This window comes from Nothobranchius furzeri, chromosome 1, assembly GCF_043380555.1.
Source record: "Nothobranchius furzeri strain GRZ-AD chromosome 1, NfurGRZ-RIMD1, whole genome shotgun sequence".
Lineage (NCBI taxonomy): Eukaryota > Metazoa > Chordata > Actinopteri > Cyprinodontiformes > Nothobranchiidae > Nothobranchius > Nothobranchius furzeri.
The window spans coordinates 76973783-76987939 of record NC_091741.1 but is presented as its reverse complement, the minus strand read 5'-3'; positions in this window follow the sequence as shown (position 1 = coordinate 76987939).

The following is a 14157-nucleotide window of genomic DNA, read 5'->3' as shown; positions in this document are numbered from 1 at the left end:
GTTGCTTCTTTTTAGCGACGGAGACAGAAAGTTTTCTGTGAGATGGAATGAGACACGTGCAGCGCGACAGCTCCGATTCTGCTACATTTACCTGATGCTATGGAAAAAAACTAAGTTTTACCTTTATAGAAAAGTTACAGCGACTGTGTGTGCACTGAAATGACCCGTGCATATAACAAAGAAGTATAAATACAAAGTATAAAAAGGCAGAGTACCACAAGGCGAGCCACAGCAGTCGGCGCCATCTTGTTTGACTGCACATAACTGTACAAGTGGTTTATAGAGCATTGGATATGTTGGTGTATTATGCTGTTTTTCACAAGGGACTAAAGTCTATTGTGAGTGTTCAGGGATAACGTGCCGCTTCTCTAACCCCATTTTTACATATACAGTTTGATCTCGCACTGTATAAACTAGAAAAAGAGGATTTAAACACAAGTAAAAAACAATGAAAAACCACCTATAATGGCCAAATCCAGTAAAAGACTTAAATATCACCTCCTCTATGAAATCAAATATTTGTGGTAACCATTAAAAAATGCCATCCATCCATCCATCCATCCATCCATCCATCCATCCATCCATCCATCCATCCATCCATCCATCCATCCATCAATTTTCTTGCGCTTATCCGGAGCTGGGTTGTGGGGGCAACAGCCTGAGCCGAGAGGTCCTGACTTCCCTCTCCTCAGCCGTTTGGGCCAGCTCTTCCAGGGGAATCCTAAGGTATTCCCTAGCCAGCCGTGAGACATAGTCCCTCCAACATGTCCTGGGTCTCCTTTTCCGTCTCTTCCAGGTTGGACATGCCCGGAAAACCTCACCAGGGAGGTGTCCTAATCAGATATCCGAGCCACCTCAACTGGCTCCTCTCAATGTGGAGGAGCAGTGGATCTACTCCGAGCCCCTCCCGGATGACAGAGTTACTCACCCTATCTCAAAGGGATGGCCCATCCATCTTGCGGAGAAAACTCATTTCGGCCGCATGTATCCGCGACCTTGATCTTACGGTCACTACCCAAAGCTCATGACCATAGGTGAGGGTAGGAACATAGATCGATGGGTAAATCAAGAGCTTTGCCTTCAGGCTCAGCTCTTTCTTCATCACGACAGACCGGTACAACACCCGCATCACTGCAGATGTAGCACCAATCCGTCTATTGATCTCGTGCTCCAGCTTTCCCTCACTCGTGAACAAGACACTGAGATATTTAAACTCCTCCACTTGGGGCAAGACCTCATCCCTGACCCGGAGAAGGCATTCTACCCTTTTCCGATTTCAATGATAAATAAAAACCTCTGGGTGTTGGCATTTGTTGATCTACATGTACCTTGGTGCTACTGCTGCTGCTGTATGCTCACTTATTCATTTTCATAATACCTGTTATGGGGTGGCACAGGCGTTAAGTTTCTGCCCCGTAATCAAAGGTTACAGGTTCGAGCCTGGCTCAGTCTGTCGCTGTTGTGGTCTTGGGCAAGACACTCAACCCTCATAGCCTGCTGGTGGTGGGCAGAGGGACTGTTGGAGCCTGCGCACAGCAGCCTCGCTTCCGTCAGTGTACCCCAAGGCAGCTTCACTGTAGCTCATCACCACCAGGGTGTGAACATGTTTGTGAATGGGTGAATGACTGATGGTGTTGTGAAGTTCCATGGGGGAAATTTAAAAACTCTAGAAGGCGCTATATCAAATACAGGCCATTTCCCATTTACTGGATGCATAAAGACCATAATGATTATGTGTTGGTCGAACTTTCCTCTTCACAACATGGTTAAAAATATAACGTGGGTGTTCCTGTCAAGTATATGGGTTCACTGATTATATACATATATATATATATATATATAATTTTTTTTCTGTTCAAAGCAAGTGTAATCATTCCACATGCATAAAAGCAAGCAGAGAGGTTTATGCCCTTTTTAGGTATTTTGAGCCTTTTTTATCTGAAACATGATACAAATCAAACAGAAGTTTAAATAAAATTCTGAGTTTGATTCATTAAATTTTCTTAGACTATTGAATGTGCAGCCTTTGAAAAATCTGTACGTTCCAACCGGCAGTGGCACAAATCTCCCAAATGCCTCTGTTTTGTCAAACTGCATCTGTGCAGTGATGAATGTGGCCAATTCAGCAGTCAACGGCTCTTCCAGACGATCCGCTCTGAGGCTGCAAAGCAGCAGATTTTAAATCACACACTGTTCTTCCAAGTAAATGGAGTTAAAGTCACCAGTGTGCTGTCCTAGAGCGGAACTGACGCTCTAAAGGGATGTGACAGTCTAACAGACTCCACGCTGAGCTACATCTGAGGCCAATCAAAGCTCAATTAATAAACAAAGTCTGGTTTTGTTTATTACTGGAGGAAAATCATCAGCTTATCGCTTTTGTAAATCACTCGCTGTAGTTTTCTGTGAAACAGCACACAGAGATTAACACTTCGTTTCTGTCCATTACACTGCAGGAGCATCATGCCAGCAGCAGCTTCTGGTTAGAGCAACCAGACTGTAACTCACCACAACCATCGCAGACAGGAGAGCATACGTTCTCACTCAGAGCCCAAGGAACTGCTGTGCTTTTGACTCGTTTGAAATTGTTACACCTCATAAATGTCCTCTTCACTCATAAAGAGCAAATAGCTGTTGAATTTCCAGTTTTACACAGGTAAACGCTTCTATTCCCGGCTTTTGCCTTCACATAGATGTTAAATCAACAGTTACAGTCCCGCAGGAGTTTTCCTTCCATTGTTGACCGGCACATTTAAGCTAGTGCTGAGTTATGATTCAGAGGGATATCAGATCAGAGAAAACATTTAAATAGAAAAGATAATCTGAGTAAATACAAAGTGCAGTTTTCAAATGATGATTTTGTTTATTAACTATCCAAAACAACCTCTTCCTGTGTGAAAAAAGTGCCAGTCCTCTAAATGTAAAAGCTGGTTGCCTTGGTAATGAGCCTCTCACATGTAGATGAATTTTGGCCGTCTGGTTGTTGCAGTATTGTTATTATTCTGCCACATTGGAGGTGTTTCCAGATTGAATGGCCTCTTTTAGGTCAAAGGTCAGATATTTTTTCTTCACACATTGATTTGCCTCTGTGAATGAAATGTACTATTCAAATACATTTGCCTTGTTTTTCACAAATTTCTAGTCTAGTCCTTTGATGCATAATGGTCACTACAGTGGACAGGTACTCAAAACTGTTATTTATTATTATTATTATTATTATTATTTGCTCTTATACACAGCTGTTGAAGACTTTATTGCATGAGAGCCCCTCCATTTGGACTTCAGTAAGTCAAGCCAACATATTTCATGTTCAGAATGCATGCTGTCCACTGAGGTGGACATGTAATAAATTATTTGTAAATTATTAAATGTTAGAAAAAATATTTGTTGAAATGTGTTTCATTCACACCTAAAGATGAATGAAAAAAATTGTTTAAAAAAATCATGGTTGAAGATTTCATAATTCATGCATCAAAAGGCTAGTGTACAATTCTTGGTTCTGATTATTACAGCAAGTGACCTTGAAGGAGCAAAACAAAAGAAGAAGAAGACAAAAATATCATTTCTATAGCACCTCTCAAGATAAAAATCACGAGGCGCTTCACAAAAAAAAAATGTAAAAATATAAAAAAGCATTTAGAAAACGTTGAAAAATATATTTAAAATGAGCAAAAACAGACAAGTGTGATAAAAAATGTTAAGAAATAGAGAAAGTGAACACAAAAGAGGGAAATCAGTGGATCCTGAGGAAGGTAGAATAGGTGGGGAGAGCAGAATAAAGAGAGAGTGGTGAAGAAGGTCATGCAAAAGCCAGCTTGAACAAGTGAGTTTTCAGCTGCTTTTTAAAGGAGACCACTGAGTCCACTGATCTCAGGCTCAGGGGGAGAGAGTTCCAGAGTCTGGGGGCCACAGCAGCAAATTATCTGTCACCTTTGGTCTTTAGCCTGGTGCTGCACAACCAGTAGGCTTTGATCACTGGACCTCAGAGACCTGCTGGGGGTGTAGGGACTAAGATCACCAATGTAAGATGGTGCTTGTCCATGTAAACCTCAGACCATCATGCCACCACCACTGTAGAACCATGAATTGCTGTTTTTGCTGGAGGAGCAGCGGCTCTACTCTGAGTCCTCACCCCCCAGATATGGGAGCTTCTCAGCTTATAGCAGCCTTAGTAAAAATGGGTGGGCGTGGCCAATTTCAGCCTGTTTTCTGAAAGTGACCAAGTTCTGAAATAGTTCATTCTGGAAGGTAGTGAAACAAATGGATCAGAACTGCTGAAAATAACTTTATGTGAGAGGGATTTTGTGCAAAAATCTTCATATACATGTTTTGAATCAACCATAGAACTATTACAACTTAAGAACAAAAGTCACAATTTTTTCTCTTTGATAAATGAAATAATCCTGTGAAGATGGTATTTTGTTTGTTCTCAGGTTAGATTTCTCTGATATTTGTTTGCTGATCTGACATATTAAAGTGCATTAAACAAACAAATACTATGTTTTGCAGAAATGTGTAACGAGGTAATTATTGTATGCATTTGGGTGCTTTTAAAGCTTAATATAGTACCCTACACTTTGACCAACATGATGTGAATTTCCATACAAATATGGAAATCCAGTCTTATTGGTCTTTCACTGTTTAACCAGAAGATTTAGAATTCTTTGTTTATTCAGGGATTGTCAGACACTTCGTATTAATTCAAGAAGAGAGTCAAGTTTATAAAAAGTAAGAAATTTATTTTCTAAACAATTAAAACATGACTACTCAGACACTTTATGTGATGAATGAATTTAAGTGGATGGAATGTGCGGTGTGATGATGTGAGAATGTGATGTTATCAGAACCCTCGTATTTGAAGAATTGAGTTCTGAGTGGGAGTGAATTTGGTCTGCATTAAACTAACAAATTTGGTTCTTATCAAAAACACGTGAGACGCAATCTGTCAAGTCTACGTTCCCAGATCGAAGACCCCCGTGGTAGATCCGGAATGTGTTGAGGTCTGGGGACCCCAGAGGTACCGAAGTCCGTAGAATAAACCGCAGTGCCGACTTTCCCGGTCTTAGAGTTGTCTTCAGGTCACAACAGTTGTTATTTGCATCTTGGGAATAATTCTTAAGGAGTTAAAGTTGGTTCAGCTTTTTTCCGAAGGAACCGTTTGCGGTCAGCTGTAGCATGCAACAGGCTTTTGACAGCTTGTCAAAAGATGCTCTGGGTTAAAGAGGTTTTTTTCCAGATGGCCGGTCCGGAACTTTCCCAAGAACTCACAAGAACTAGAACTAGATCTGACTCATGGTGAAGTGAGTCTTGTTTTAATAATCGTTATATTTAGATTTTCTAACAAAACTGAATTTGACATGTAGAAGGGTATTTACTGATAAACCTCAGAAAACACACCTCGTGACAGACACAGGAGTTCTGATTGGTGGAACAGAAAGCAATGTGTCAGGATAGCTTAACCTTGTCATCGTTAGAGATAGTGATTCACATGTTAAATCTAAAATTACTGATCATAACATCATAATATTCATCCACAGTAATTTAACACAGATTCATCAAAACATTGTTATTATCCTTCAATCATTATTGTTCATTCAACCATATGATTATTTACTCATCTTGTTCATTATATGATTTAATTTTGAAAGTTCATCTGTCTTGTGCTGTGAAAAACAACAGTTTTAGATAAGAGTGAGCTTGGAAGGACCTTGAAGCAACAGTATCTTCTTGCAGATTAAAGCACCAGTTAAGACTTATGTCTCCAAATGACCCGATACTGAAGAGGTGACCTGTAGATTGAAAAACAGACCATTTCCGGAGGCTACAAATGTAAATAATTTACTCTCATTAGGATGGCGAAAAGTTTTCCCATTTTACATCTTTACATATGTAGAAGACATAGTTATCTAATATATCTAAAATACAGAAATCAAGCACTTTACTTATCTTCATGTTTTCTTTAATGTCGACTTTTTATTTATAAGCATGCACTGATACAGATAACAAGCTAATAAAGCCCATTCAAATAATAATGGTTATTTTTTTCTGTTGAAAAGACGAATAAAGTTGTGTGTAGCAAGTTGAAACGTATCCCATGTTTTTCACCATAAACAAGACAAAGTTTCATAATGTTTTGTGTCATAAAAATGACCTCTAATTTGGGGTCTAATGTTAAACACATGCAGATGTAACATTTGTATGTACATTTCTAAGTTTCTGTAGTTTACAGGATCACTCACCATAATCAAAAACATTTGCTAACATTGAATTATTGTCATGACTGTGTTCTTTCCTGGTCTTTTGTTGATACATTTCCTAATTTTACCTTTTTATTGTGTCTATAATCCTCCAGCAAAACCAGAAGCATCACTGAAAAGTGAATTAAAAAGTGAACTCCTGACAAAAGGAGACAACTCCACCTGCTACCTGCTGTCTCTGCTCATCCACCTCCACAAGCATATACAGCATCTCCAATCCAACAACAACAGACGGTGTGGAGAGCGACTTATTGGATTGGATCCCATCCAGCAGTGACTTATACGCTCAACCTATATGTCACAGATGGTAGGATTTCTGTGTGGTTGATATAGGAAATCCACTAAGGAGTATTGATCTCTCTAAGATCTCTTCTCTCTGCCTGATCTCCACAGGATCTGAACATCCACAGACACCTGGAATGGATAGGTGCTGCTGCTGGATTCTCGTTTCACTCTTGACAAAAAGAGCTGATTTTGGTTTTGTTCAAGTCTTTTACAAACAAATTATTGTTCATCAGAAAGATGGGTAGAAATACTACAGGTTCAGATAATTACTAGCATTTAAATTGTCCTGATGTGTTAGGTTCAACAACAAAAGGTTCAGGAATTGATTTTTGATCCTAAATGGTTGTGGAGAACAGATTAAAAGTTGTATAAATCAATCATTAAAACGTGTCAACAAAGAAACTCACTGTTGACTTGCTGCATGATCTCTGTGCTGATCTGTTTGCTTTAGACATGTCTCCAGCTCTGAATAACAAAGCATTTAAATGCTCCTTAAATATTGACGACACCATGGAAAATAGTAGAATGCTACATATTCTGCAAATTGATTTGTATAGTGGAAAAAAAAGGATTTTTAGCGAATATGTAATGAAAAGCAAAATAAAGCTGCTGGTAAGAACAGGAGCTTCAGGTGTTGTCCATACAGGAATGTTGTTTTGTGAATATGAAGGTTTTATCATTTAAACCTTGCACCCACAAAATTAAAATAAACATTTTTTTTGTCTTTGACACATGGGTAAAACTTTGTATTAAAAAATAATGATGTCATGTTGAAGTGTGAGCTGCAGAAGTTTTTCCGGTTTGCGCCTTGCTTTGGGCATAGCGGCATCCCAAACCGATCTCCTAATTCATAAATTGTCTGCTTCATGATCAAGTGACGTGTGACACACACAGATGGAAATCAAATTTAGAGCTGTGATGTTTGCTCTCAAGGTGTGCAAGCTTGTTCCCAAGCCCACCCCATTGCAAAATGCTGACGACTTTAGTCGTCAATGGCAGTGAATGAGTTAACCTTGTGAAGGGTCCTTTTAGCCCATACTAGCTCAAGAAAATGATTTAAAATATGAAAAATTTGCATAGTATGGCTTTAATCCCATCATGCCTGTTTTAGGTGTTGTTTTGTGGCAATGTTGCAACATCATATCCAGATCTGAGTTGGCATTATTGATCGTGTAAGATTTTTTGGGGTGGATGAAGATATTTCTAGACACAATATAATGTTTACAAGAATTTTTTGGAAAGCTGTATCTTTTGGTGAACAAGCAGAGCAGTGGTGGATCCAGGATTTTTCTGACTCTGGGGCCATCAAGGGGCCACAGTATTTATGGAGGGGCCAAGTGTTAGTCCAACATCCGTACTCCCAGATTTTATGCAAGGTATTTACATTTCAGAGTAATTTCACATGCACTTTTATTGTACATAAATAAAATCATCTCCAGTGTCATGCTGCTAAAATCTTATATAATATTTTTGTGTCATTACTACATCCATGCTGTAAATAATTTACAGTCTCTATTCTATTCTTATTTTTCTTTCCATTTATAAACTCATATATTTGTGTGAATTTATTTTTCTTAACTTACATGTAACTTTTCTGTTGGTGCACCAGAATTTCCCCAGTGAGGGACAATAAAGGGCTTTAGTGTTATTATTATTATTCGTCGACGTCTTCCTCCGCTTATCCAGGTCTGGGTCGCGGGGGCAGCATCCCAACTAGGGAGCTCCAGACCATCCTCTCCCCAGCCACCTCCACCAGTTCCTCCGGCAGGACCCCAAGGCGTTCCCAGACCAGATTGTAGATGTAACCTCTCCAACGTGTCCTGGGTCGACCCGGGGGCCTCCTGCCAGCAGGACATGCCCAAAACTCCTCCTCAGGGAGGCGTGCAGGAGGCATCCTGACCAGATGCCCAAACCACCTCAACTGACTCCTTTCGATCCGGAGGAGCAGCGGTTCTACTCCGAGTCCCTCCCGAATGTCCGAGCTCTTCACCCTATCTCTAAGGCTGAGCCCGGCCACCCTACGGAGGAAACTCATTTTGGCCGCTTGTATCCGCGATCTCGTTCTTTCGGTCATTACCCAAAGCTCATGACCATAGGTGAGGATTGGGACGTAGATCGACCGGTAAATCGAGAGCCTGGCTTTCTGGCTCAGCTCCCTCTTCATCACGACAGATCGGCTCATCGTCCGCATCACTGCAGATGCTGAACCAATCCGCCTGCCGATCTCCCGATCCCTCCTACCCTTACTTGTAAACTAGAGCCCGAGATACTTAACTCCTCCACTTGAGGTAGGACCTCTCTCCTGACCCAGAGTTGGCAAGCCACCCTTTTCAGGACGAGAACCATGGTCTCAGATTTGGAGGTGCTGATCCTCATCCCAGCCGCTTCACACTCGGCTGAGAACCTACCCAGCAAGAGCTGAAGGTCAGTTCTGGATGAAGCTAGGAGGACCACATCATCCGCAAAAAGCAGAGACAAGATTCTCCTGCCACCAAACTCGACACACTCCACACCACGGCTGCGCCTAGAAATTCTGTCCATAAAGGTTATGAACAGAACCGGTGACAAAGGGCAGCCTTGGCGGAGTCCAACCCTCACCAGGAATAGGTCGGACCAAACTCACGCTCCTCTGGTAAAGGGACTGAATGGCCCTTAACAAAAGGCCACCCACCCCATACTCCTGGAGCGTCCCCCACAGGGTGCCCCTGGGGACACGGTCATAAGCCTTCTCCAAATCCACAAAACACATGTGGATTGGTTGGGCAAACTCCCATGCCCCCTCCATCACCCTTGGCATTTTGATACCAAGAAAGTGCTTATTTTCGAACAGGGGGAAACACTAATTTAGGTTTAGTGTGAAAATAAGTCCAGGAGTACAAATGCGCTTCATGAAAGTGATGTCATCGAACCACAAACAGAGAAAACAGAGGAAAAATGGCTGTAAGTTCAGCAAACTTCAAATCCTTCCTTCAAGAGGTAAGAACCACCATAAATCTGGTGATGTGGTACGTAGCAGCTACGCTAGAGGAGAGGAGATTATGTGGTGACGTCACATATGCAACGTGCTGATGTAGTCATGCTAATTATAAACTTTTACAAGCAAATAAAAGAAAGTATGGGACTGGCGTGGTCGAACCACCCATCATTAGTTTTCATTTAAATTGCAGTACAACGTGTGTGTGATCCAGGGCTTAAGGCAAAGAGGATTAGAAAATAGCTCAAGAAGAAGAAGAAGATCTTTTCTACAGAGCTGCAGGGGGTGTAGGGACTGAGAAGATCACCAATGTATGATGGTGCTTTTCCATGTAAGGCCCTAAAGACCAGAACCAGGATCTTTAAATGAACCCTGAAGTTGACTGGCAGCCAGTGAAGCTGGAGGAGAAGCGGGGTGATGTGGGTGTGTTTGGAGGACTTGGTCAGAAGCCGAGCACAGGCATTCTGAACCACCTGTAGACGGTTCAGGGAGGTTCTGCTCAGACACGTGAAAAGAGAGTTACAGTAGTCTAAGTGTGAGGAGATGAAGGTGTGGAGAACAGTCTCAAGTTCAGAGCGGGACAGAATGGGACTCAGCTTAGCAATGTTCCTGAGATGGAAGAAGGAAGAGCGAACAAGAGAACTGACATGAGAATCCAGGGTGAGAGCTGGGTCAAAGGTCACACCAAGATTCCTGACAGAAGGTTTGGTGTGGGAAGCAAGCTGACCAAGAGAGTCTCTGACTTTAGGAACCAACTTATCTGGGGCACAGATGAGGATCTCAGTATTATCTTCATTCAGCTGTAGAAAGCTCCCGGCCTGTTTGACTACTTCAGCAACTTCTGCCCCAGAGATTGGACAGTCCATCCCCAGGTCTTCCAGCTCTGGCTCCTCCTCGGAATGCACATAGGTGGGATTGAGGAGCTCCTCAAAGTATTGCTTCCACCGCCTGACTATAGCCCCAGTTGACGTCAGCAGCACCCCACCCCCACTGCAAAAAGTGCGAGCAAGTTGTTGCTTCACTCTTCTGAGGAGCCGGACAGTTTGCCAGAACCTCTTTGGCGCTGATCGATAGTCTTTCTCCATGGCCTCACCAAACTCCTCCCACGCCCGAGATTTTGCCTTGGCAACTGCCACTGCTGCACCCCGCTTGGCTATCCGGTACCTGTCTGCTGCCTCCAGAGACCCACAGACCAGCCACGCCCTGTAGGCCTCCTTCTTCAGCCTGACGGCTCCCCGAACCTCTGGTGTCCACCAGCGGGTACGGGGGTCGCCACCACGACTGGCACCAGCCACCTTGCGACTACAGCTAGCAACAGCCGCCTCAACAATCGCAGAGTGGAACAAGGCCCACTCGGAGTCGATGTCCTCCACTGCTCTCGGGATGCGGTCAAAGCTCTTCCTGAGGTGGGAGTTGAAGACCGTCTTGACAGGTTCTTCTGCCAAGCTTTCCCAGCAGACCCTCACTATGTGTTTGGGTCTGCCAGGTCTACGCGACATCTTTCCCTGCCATCTGATCCAACTCACCACCAGTTGGTAATCAGTTGATAGCTCCGCTCCTCTCTTCACTTGGGTGTCCAAAACATACGGACGCAGGTCACATGATACGACTACAAAGTCTATCATTGACCTGCGACCTAGGCTGCCCTGGTACCAAGTGTACCGATGGACATCCTTATGTTCGAACATGGTGTTTGTTATAGCCAAACTGCGGCTTGCACAGAAGTCCAATAACGAAACCGAATTCAGATCAGGTGGGCCGTTCCTCCCAATCACACCCCTCCAGGTCAAGCTGTCATTGACCACGTGAGCATTGAAGTCCCCCAGCAGGACAATGGAGTCCTCTGATGGAGCACTATCTAGCACTCGTCCCAGGGACTCCAAAAAGGGTGGGTACTCTGAACTGATATTTGGCCCATAAGCGCAAACAACAGTCAGGACCCGTTCCCCGACCCGAAGGCGCAGGGAAGCTACCCTCTCGTCCCCCGGGGTAAACCCCAACACACAGGCATAGAGTCTTGGGGCTAACAAAAAGCCAACCCCAGCCCTCCGCCTCTCACCCGGAGCAACTCCAGCAAAGGAGAATGTCCAAACCCCTCTCAAGGACTTGGGTTCCAGAGCCAATGCTATGTGTCAAGGTGAGTCCGACTATATCTAACCAGTACCGCTCAACCTCTGCCACAAGCTCCTGCTCCTTCCCCGCCAGCGAGGTGACATTCCATGGCTCAATAACCAGCTTCCTTGTCCGGGGATTGGACCACCAAGGCTCCCGCCTTGGTCTGCCACCCGATCCACACTGCACCGGACTCTTCATGTTCCTCCTGCGGGTGGTGGGTCCACAGTTGGATGAGCCCATGTATCCAGTTTGGGCCGGGCCTGGCCGGGCCTGGCCGGGCCCCACGGGCGAAAGCCCGGCCACCAGGCGCTCGCTCACAAGCCCCAACCCCAGGCCTGGATCCAGGGTGGGACCCCGGTTACCGTCCGGGCCGGGTACTCCAACTCTTTGTTTTTACGTCCATGAAAGATCTTTTGAACCGTTCTTTGTCTCACCCTTCACCTAAAACCCATTTGTCATGGGAGACCCTACCAGGGGCACAAAGTGCCCCAGACAACATAGCACCTAGGATCATTAGGGCACTCAAATTCCTCCACCACGATAAGGTGACAATTCAAGGAGGAGCTCGAGTTCATTATTATTATTATTGTTAATAATAATAATAATAATAATAATAATAATAATAATAATAATAATAATAATAATAATAATAAATACAAACACTTCCACAACATTTGAGAAATGTTATCATCAAATTTATTTGTAAAAGCCACAACTAGTGTCAGTTTACAGTAAGTTTGTGGGTAAAAAAGAACATCCAAAATTCTATTTGGCACTACAGCACTACCAGTGTTTGGACTTGGATTTACAGCCAGTTATAATTGATCATCACTGATGAGTGACAGTATAAGGGTACTCCAGGGGCATATCAAATTTCAGCAGGGGCCAGTGTCACTGTGGCCCCGACCCTAGAACCACCAATGTGGATGAGTCTTTGGAGGCAGGAAATCAATGAGTTACCAAATTACAATTGTCAACAGAAACATGGAGTCATTCTCACTAATGTTGGCCACATGATAATGAATCTTATAAACCCATTTAAATGGACATGACTACACAGCAAACAGGCCAAACAACCTAAATGCTAATTTTAATAATTTAATAACTGTGATTTTTACCTTTGAACCAGTTATAGTGAAAATATGTAAGGTAATTTTAATAATAGACTATGCTTTGTCGCCCATGTCCAATTACAGGGTATGGTGTCAAACAGTGAACATAAGTGAGGCAAGAAAATAACTCTTTTAGTCATATTTCCTGAAATGAAATTCTGGTGACTGTATCTAAATACACAAAAACATTCAATTTAGTCCTTCTCTTTTTTTCTTAAATTAATCACTGGTGATTGAGTTACGTTCAGTCATCATCTGCCTTGAAAAATAATGCAAAAGCAACCTGCGGTCTGCGCCTCCGTCCCCATAGCCCCCCTTCATTACTGTGCACAGTGGGTGAGCCAGAGCGCATGGTGTGGTAATCCCTGCTGGAAGGCGTTGCCATTCTGTCATTACTGAAACGGATGCTTTCCTCACACTGACATGCACACAGATGAAGGGCTGGAGTCACGCAGATTGTAGCTAAAGGTTTATATTTCTCCACAGGAGCTGTGTTATGCTGCTGCAGATTTATCCACTGCAGTGAGTTAGCGGCATGGACTAGATTTGTTTGTTGTTGTTGATGTCATGTATTATAAAATGTAGAATGTTTCATACTGCTGTCAGACGCTGTTTGCAAATCATTTGCAATCATTTGTGTGTCAACATTTAATTTCTGGAAAAAAAAGAAAACATGTATGTATGGAAGCTGTGACCTCAAGAAATTTACATCTTTGATGTTGTTGTTCAGCTTTTATTCTTTTTATTACCTTTTATACTAACTTTGGTTTGTTATTTCGGTTTGTTATGTTATTTTGACTGTTTCTGTACAGCACTTTGGTATCGCTGTGTCTTTTTTAAGGTGCTTTAAAAATAAATTGACATTTGTGATCATTTAAAATAAACATTTCTTCTGTTTAAATGTTTCTGAGTGAATTTTTGGGCAACCTGCCATAAGCTTTTTTTCTGAATTCAGTCTATTTTACAGAAGATCACATTTCATCATCTAATTAAACCTCTTTTGTTAAAATTAGCTGGTAACAATTTGCGTAAATAAACATTTGATGCTACTACTTCAATACTTCAAAAGCCAATTTAAAAAAATAATAATACAATCCTCAGTTTTAATCACAAGAAGCCCAAACCTACCAACAGAGGGCGCCAAAGTTAATGAGGTATGGATTCATAAATGTATCTTGTATTTAAAAGCTTTTATTTGCCAAAATCCAATTGTGGTTTCATTTTTGTTTGAGTAGTTTGTTGTGTTGTCACAAAAATAATATGTAATTTACCATTAGATCCCAACATAAACAATTTAATTAAAGCTGGTATTGTAATTGTTTCTCATGGAATTGACCAATAAATTAATGACCACATCCAACAAAACTTTAAAGAATTTCTTCTCGGGAAAGATAAATAAAAAAAGATCATGTGGAAG